Source organism: Rhinopithecus bieti, unplaced genomic scaffold, assembly GCF_001698545.2.
Source record: "Rhinopithecus bieti isolate Rb0 unplaced genomic scaffold, ASM169854v2 scaffold_14233, whole genome shotgun sequence".
Taxonomy (NCBI): Eukaryota; Metazoa; Chordata; class Mammalia; order Primates; family Cercopithecidae; genus Rhinopithecus; species Rhinopithecus bieti.
This window is the reverse complement of record NW_016807715.1, coordinates 122,388-130,289: the sequence shown is the minus strand read 5'-3', so window position 1 is coordinate 130,289 and position 7,902 is coordinate 122,388. Positions and strand designations below refer to the sequence as shown.

Here is a 7,902-nt window from a genome sequence, read left to right as displayed (position 1 = left end):
TATATATATTTATTTATTTTAATGGCGTCATTAGTATTTTCTGCATAAAGGATTATGCCTTCTGCAAATAAGGATAATTTCACCTTTTCCTTTCTGATTTGGATGCTGTTTATATCTTTTGTCTGATTGGTCTTGCTAATATTTCCGATTCTGTGTTCAATAGAAGTGGTGAGAGTAGATATCCTTTCCTCGTACCAGATCTTGGAAGAAAAGCTTTCAGTTTCTTTCCCACAGATTATGATGTTTGCTTTGGGTTTTTCATAAATGGCCTTTATTATGTTGAGGAAGTTTCCTTCTATACTTCTGTTGAAAGTTTTTATTATGAAAAGATGTCGAACTTTCGTCAAATGCTTTTTTGTCCATTTATTGAGATGATCATGTGGCTTGTGTCATTCATTCTGTTAATGAGGGGTAATCACCTTGATTGATTTGTGTATGTTAAGCCAACCTTATATCCCAGGGGAAAATCCCACTTGGTCAAAGTGTATTATCTTTTTAATGTGTTGTTGAATTTGGTTTGCTAGTATTTTAGTGAAGATTTTTCCATGTGTGCTCATCAGAGACGCTGGCTTACAGCTTTCTTTCCTTGTAGCGTCTTTGTCCAGCTTTGGTACTATCCTGAGGGTGATACTTGCTTCATACTGTGAGTTTGGAAATAGTCCCTGTACTTCTATTTTTTGGAAAACTTTAAGAAGGGTTGGTGTTAATTCTTCTTGGAGTGTTTGGTAGAATTCAGCTGTGAAGCCATCTGGTCCTGGATTTTTCTTTGTTAAGAGGTCATTGATTGTTTCTTTCATCTCTATTTGTAATTTGACTGTTCAGGAGATTCTGTTTCTTCTTGATTCAGTCTTGACAGGTTTTATGTTCCTAGGAATTTATCCGTTTCCTTTAGGTTGTTCAATTTATTATTGGCACCTAGTTGTTTATTAGTAGTTCCTTATTTTTTTGTTTCTTTTCTTTTCTTTCCTTTTTTTTTTTTTGGAAGACAGAATCTCACTCTGTTACCTAGGCTGGAGTGCAGTGGCACAATGTCGGTTCACTGCAACCTCTGCCTTCAGGGTTCAAGCGATTCTTTCCTCAGCCTCCTGAGTAGCTGAGACTACAGGCATGTGCCACCACACCTGGCTCATTTTTTGTATTTTTAGTAGAGATGGGGTTTCACCATGTTGGTCAGGCTGGTCTTGAACTCCTAACCTCAAATGATCCACCCACCTCAGCCTCCCAAAGTGCTGGAATTACAGGCTTGAACCGCTGCACCCATCCTGTGATTTTTTATATTTCAGAGATATCCTTTGTAATGCTTCCTGAAACTTTCATTTCTGATTTTGAGTCTTCTCTCTCTTTTTCTTGGTCTACCTAGGAGTTTGACAATTTTATTTTTTCAACAACCAATTCTTAGTTTTATTTTTTTTTCCTGTGGTTTTTCTATGCTTTATTTGATTTATCTATGGTTTTTTACTTCCTTTCTTCTGCTAACTTTGGGTTAAGTCTGTTCGTATTCTGGCTCCTTGAGGTGTATAGTTAGGTTATTTTGAGATTTTTTTAATACAGGCATTTATCACTACAAAATTTTCTATTACTGCTTTTGCTGTATCACATAAGGTTTGGTTTGTTCTCTTTTTGTTTTTGTTTATCCTGAGATATTTAAAAAATTTTCTTTTGATTTACTGTTTGACCTAGTGGTTGTTCAGGAGTGCGTTATTTAGTATTTGTGAATTTTCCCATGTTCTTGTTGTTATCTAGTTCAATTCCATTGTTGTTGGACAAGGTACTTGATGATATTATTTTGGACTTCTTAAATTTGTTAAGACTTGTTTGGTGACCTAATGTGATCTGTCCTGGAGAATATTTTATGTACACTTGAAAATAACGTATATTCTTCTGTTGAGTAGAAAGTTCTGTATAGGCTTGTCAAGTTTATTTGGTGTGTAGTGTTGTTCAAGCCCCCTGTTTCTTTATTATTATTTTTTTGTCTGGATGTCCTATCTATTGTTGAAAATGAGGTACTGAAGTCTTCTACTTTTATGGTATTGCTATCAGTTTCTTCTTTCAGTTCTGTCAGTAATTGCTTTATATACTTGGGTGCTCTGATGTTGGGTGTGTATTTGTTTACAATTGTTACATCTTCTTGTTGAATTGATCCTTTTGTCATTGTGTAATGACCTTTTTTGTCTCTAGAGACAGTTTTTGACTTACAGTGTACTTTGATATAAATATAGCCACTCTTTTGGGTACCATTTGCATGGACTATTCTTTTCTATTCCTTCACTTTCAGCCTATGTGTGTCCTTGAATCTAAAGTTAGTTTCTTGTAGACAACATATAGTTGGATTTTTTTTAAAAAAAATTTATTTAGCTACTGTATCTTTTTATTGGAGAGTTTAGTCCATTTACATTTAAAGTAATTATTGACAAGGAAAGATTTACTGTTACTGTTTTGTTAACTGTTTTCTGTTTGTTTTGTGGTTGTTTGTCCTTTTTCTCTCCTGTTGTCTTGTTGCTTTTTTATAATGCTATGATTCTCTATGTAACTTCTATAGGTGTTTTTTTTTTGTAGTTACCAGAAGACTTATATCAAATATCTTATAATTATCCGTGTTAAGCTAATAACAGCTTAACTTCTTTCCATGCGGGAGCTCTCATTTTTTACCCTCCTTACCCTCAATTTATATGTTATTGGTCACAATTTAGATCTATTGTATTATGTATTTAAGATAATTTAGAGTTGTTTTTAGTACTTTTGTCTTTTAGGTTTTATACTAGGATTATAATTAACTTCACTGTTATAGTAATAAAATATTCTTTTATTTTGCCTGTATATTTAACTTTACTAACAAGTTTTATACTTTTTTGGGTATAAAAAACAAAAAATATATATGTTGTTGTTTAGCATCTTTTCATTTCAACTTGAAGAACAACCTTTAGCATGCTTGCAAGGCAGGTATAGTGGTGATAAAGCACCCTGGCTTTTCTTGGTCTGAGAACACCTTTATCGCCCCTTCAGCTTTAGAGGCCAGGATTGCTGGGTATAGTATTCTTGGCTGACAATTTTTTTTTTTCTTTCAGCACTTTGCATATGTAATTCTATTCTCTTCAGCCTGCAAGGTTTCTGTTTAAAAATCTAATAAGATACAGAGATTCCCCTGTACTTAGCAAGTTGCTTCTTTCTTGCTTGCTGCTTTCAAAATCCTCTCTGTCTTTAATTTTTTGACAATTTGATGATAATGTATTGCCTCTGTGTGGGTTTTTTTTTTTTTTTTTTTTTTTGAGACAGGATCTTACTGTGTTGCCCAGGCTGGAGTGCAGTGGTGTGATCATGGCTCACTATAGCCTCGACCTCCCTAGGCTCAGGATCTCCCACCTCAGTCCTCCTAGTTGCTGCGACCACAAGCACTTGCCAGCATGCCTGGCTAATTTTGTATTTTGTGTGGAGACAGAGTTTTTCCATGTTGCCCAGGCTAGTCTCAAACTCCTGGGCTCAGTCCAGCTGTGTTGGCCTCCCAAAGTGTTGGGATTATGGACGTGAGCCACCACAGCTGGCCTGTGTGGGTTTCTTTGGAGTAATCCTATTTGGTATCATTTTGGTTTCCTGAATCTGGATTTGTATTTTCTTTCCCAGACATGGGACGTTTTCAGCCATTATGTCTTTGAATGTGGTTTTAGTCCCTTTCTTTCTCTTTTCTGCAACTCTGATAATGCCTGTATTGTGATGGCTTGACTTAAGTCCCTTAAGTCAGCCCGCAGTCCCCAACTTTTTTGGCACCAGGGACCGGTCTTGTGGAAGACAGTTTTTCCATGGACTTGGGGTGGTGGAGTAGGGTAGGTGGGAGAGGTGGAGGGTTTTGGGATGATTCAAGTGCATTACATTTATTGTGCACTTTATTTCTATTTTATTTTATTTTTTATTTCCATGGGTTTTGGGGGAACAGGTGGTATTTGGTTACATGAATAAGTTCTTTAGTGTGATTTGTAAGATTTTGGTGTACTGTCATCACTTGAGCACTAAACCCAATTTGTAGTCTTTTATCCCTTACCCGCTTCCCACCCTTCCCCCCCAGCCCCCAAAGTCCATTGTATCTTTCTTATGCCTTTGAATCCTCATAGCTTAGCACCCACTTATGACTGGGAGTGTAATGATGTTTGGTTTTCCATTCCTGAATTACTTCACTTAGAATAATGGTCTCCAATCACATCCAGGTTGCTGCGAATGCCATTAATTCATTCCTTTCTATGGCTCAGTTGTATTCCATCATACATGTACATACCGCAGTTTTTCTACTTGTTGATGGGCATTTGATCGACATTTTTGCAATTACAAATTGTGCTGCCATAAACATGCATGTATTGAGTACTTTATTTCTATTATTAGTACATACTCTCCATAATGTAAAATAAGTGGGAGCCCTGAGCTTGTTTTCCTGCAGCTATATGGTCCCATCTGAGGGTGATGGGAGACAGTGACAGGCATTAGATTCTCATAAGGATCATGTGCCCTGGATCCCTTGCATGTGCAGTTCACAACAGTTTGTGCTTTTATGAGAATCTGATGGCACTGCTGATCTGAAGGGTGGTGGAACTCAGCTTTGCTCACTCGCCCACCACTCATCTCCTGCTGTGTGGTCTGGTTCCTAATAGGCTGCAGACCGATATCTGTATTGGTCTATGGCCTGGGGGTTGGAGGCCCCTGCCTTAAGCTGTCTTTACTCTTTTTCATTCTTTTTTACTTTTGCTTTTCAGATTGAATGATTTCTAGTGACCTCTTTGAGTTCACTGATCTTTTCTTCTGCTTGATCTAGTCTGTTACTGGACTCATCTGACTTTTTGGTTCAGTTATTATGTTTTTCATTTGTATAATTTCTGTTTGGTGCTTTCAAAATATGTTCTGTCACTTTGTTGAGTTCTCTGTTTATGCATTGCTCTGTTAAGCTCAGTGATCATCTTTATGACATTTTAAAAAATTCCTTGTTGGGTAAATTACATATCATCATTTCCTTAGGGTCAGTTTCTGAAAATTTACATGGTTCTTTTATCTGGAACATATTGCTATCTTTCTTTATTTCCCTCACTCTTGGTTTTGGCTTCTGTGCATTAGGTAAGACTACTGCCTCTACTAGTCTTGTGAGACTGGTGTTGTGTAGATGATTCTTACCAGTTAGGCCAGCCAGAGTTTCTAGGTACCTCTAAAATCTTTTTGTTTGTCCAAACTACACTCTTTGTTCTTTCTTACTGGTCTCCGGGAATTAGGGTGTGCCAGGTTCTGCCAGATGATTTAGAAGCCAGTTTCTTGAGATGCAGGTGGGCAGATTGGTGTGTTAGATGTGTGTTGCAGTTCAGTCTGTCTTTACGGAGAAGCTGAAAGCCAGGGCTTATCTCCCATTCATTCCACACTAAGCTGGAGAGAGGATCTGTGGCAGATGCTTGCACACTTATTTAGGCTGCACCGTCTCTTGTCGTCCACAGTTCAGAAAAACTCATGAATACCAAGACCCTGTTGCTCTTAGAGCTAGGTGATTTTAGGAGCCAGATCCTCTAAGAGAACTGCAAAAGTTGGGTCACTATATGCATGTTCCAACCCTTCACTCCTCAGTTAGAAGCTGGGTATTGGGGATTCCTTCATGATTGTTTGGCACAGTGCGCAGGGAGGGGTTTGTGTGCAAGTGTGTCTAAACTTTCTCTACCTGTTTGGATGTGGATGTTTTCTCAGTTGTCCCATGTATAGGAGACTCAGCCAGTTTCTGGCTTTCTCTCAGAGGAAATTCATCTATGTATAGATGTTTATTCAGTGCTTTTGTGGGAGGAAGTAAAGCCACAGGCTTCCTTTTCCATCCTCTTGCTGATGTCACTGCTAACACATTTTCAGATCACGTTTTTAGGTGGTTTTGTTTCTGGTTATGCCATTCAGATAGAAACCAGGAGTATTTAAAAAAAAATACGTTTTACTAGCATGGCATCTTTAAGAATTGGTTCTTGTTTTTCCTGGGTATGTTCTATTAGAAGATTAAATACTTGAGGATGAGAAAATAATATATGGAATTTCAGGAAGTTTGTATTATATGTGTATTTTAGTGCTGTTTCATTGGGAAAGGAAAAAGTTAGATGAATTGTCACTTGCTGGTTTTCACAGAGCAGATTTTTATAGCAGCAATGACTAAAATAAAATGACTATTTTATTATTATTCCCTCCTCCCCACAAGCCTCACAAGCTCCCCTTGGTGTTTTTTTTTCCCCCTTCCAACTTAAAAAGTTGTATTGTTTGCTGGTAACCAGGCATGCACACATGTGTATGTATGCATATTAAATTAAATTTTATCTGATGGGTTAGTGAATCTGAGAAGCAGTGTTTGGAACCAGGAGGACATTGTAGCCAATGAGATCCTGAATTGGGGCAGAGGTCCAGCTGGGATGAGGGTAAAGTCATGAATTTGGAAAGAGAAGATAAAATAATCAAGATGTTTGCTTGATTAAATGGTTAAGGATAATGAAAGAAAGAGAGGAGCAAGAATGACATTTTTATTTCTCCCCTTACATCACCAACTAAGTTGGGGGAGTGTGGAAAAGCAATGTTGGAGGGAGGAAGAGAGAGGGAAGGGCTCAGTGGAGAAATGAATTCCATCTTGGATATGTTTAATTGGCATTATCCAAGTTGGTTATAAGAATGTGATGCTTGGGGCTGAGCACAGTGGGTCATACCTATAATCCCAGCACTTGGGGAGGCCAAGGTGGGCGAATCACAAGGTCAAGAGTTTGAGACCAGCCTGGCCAACATGGTCCAAACCCGTCTCTACTAAAAATACAAACAATTAGCTGGGCATGGTGGTGGGCACCTGTAATCCCAGCTACTTGGGAGGCTGAGGCAGGAAAATCCCTTGAACCGGGAGGTGGAGATTGCAGTGAGCCGAGATCGTGCCACTGCATTCCAGCCTGGGCAACAGTGTAAGACTCCATCTCAAAAAAAAAAAAAAAAGAATGTGTTGCTTGGAGAAGGGATGAAGGCTAGAGATACACCACATTTTCTTATTTTAAAAGTCCTTTCTTGTTTTCTCATCTTGACAAGTATCCAATAATTAATGTGTATTTTAAAGTGTGATTTCTCCTTAAAACGATCATGATAAAACATTATTTGAAAAATGATTTTATAACATATATAATCAGTGGAATTGCATGACTAAGGAAATGTAGATTTTTGGAGTTAAAGGTTTGATATCTTATGGACTCTTAACAGTAGTAGGTGAAATTGGCAAGGAAAAGTATGGGATACAGAGAAAAGGACTTGTTCTATGCAAGTGATTTGTAGTTATAGAGTGCTTTCATTATATGTATTTTGTCCTTTGATACTCATAGCAGTTACCTGAGTATAGTAGATGGTGGTATTTGTATTTTCAAATGACGAAACTGATCTTCATAGTGTGGATACGGGGATAATTTTTTAAAAAATTCTTTTTATTATAATTGTCTTATTGAATAGTTACAAGTGTTCCCATTTTTTATTTATTTTTATAAATGGAAGCAAGAATGAAATGAAGGAAACTGTATTAATACAGTACTCTCTTCCACCCTTGAATCTCCCGTCCAGATTCAAATGGTAACATTTTACCACATTTATTCTCTTTGCCCTTTATATATGTACAAACGCACACATTTCCCCCCTGAACTTAGAGCCAAAATGCTCCTATATCCCTGAATATTTCATCGTTTGTCTCCTGTGTTAGTCGGTTTTCATGCTGCTGTTAAAGACATACCCGAGACTGGGAAGGAAAAGAGGTTTAACTGGACTTACAGTTCATATGGCTGGGGAGGCCTTAGAATCATGGTGGGAGGCAAAAGGCACTTCTTACATGGTGGCAGCAAGAGAAAATGAGGAAGAAGCAAAAGTGGAAACCCCTCATAAACCCATCAGATCTCA

At 37.7% G+C, this 7,902-nt stretch overlaps 1 protein-coding gene across 1 annotated transcript in view; it reads left to right on the top strand.

Annotated features, from left to right (window-relative positions):
- Positions 1-7,902, top strand: part of LOC108536648 (stromal membrane-associated protein 1-like) — a 118,273-nt gene that overhangs the window by 45,252 nt on the left and 65,119 nt on the right. The window lies entirely within an intron of this gene.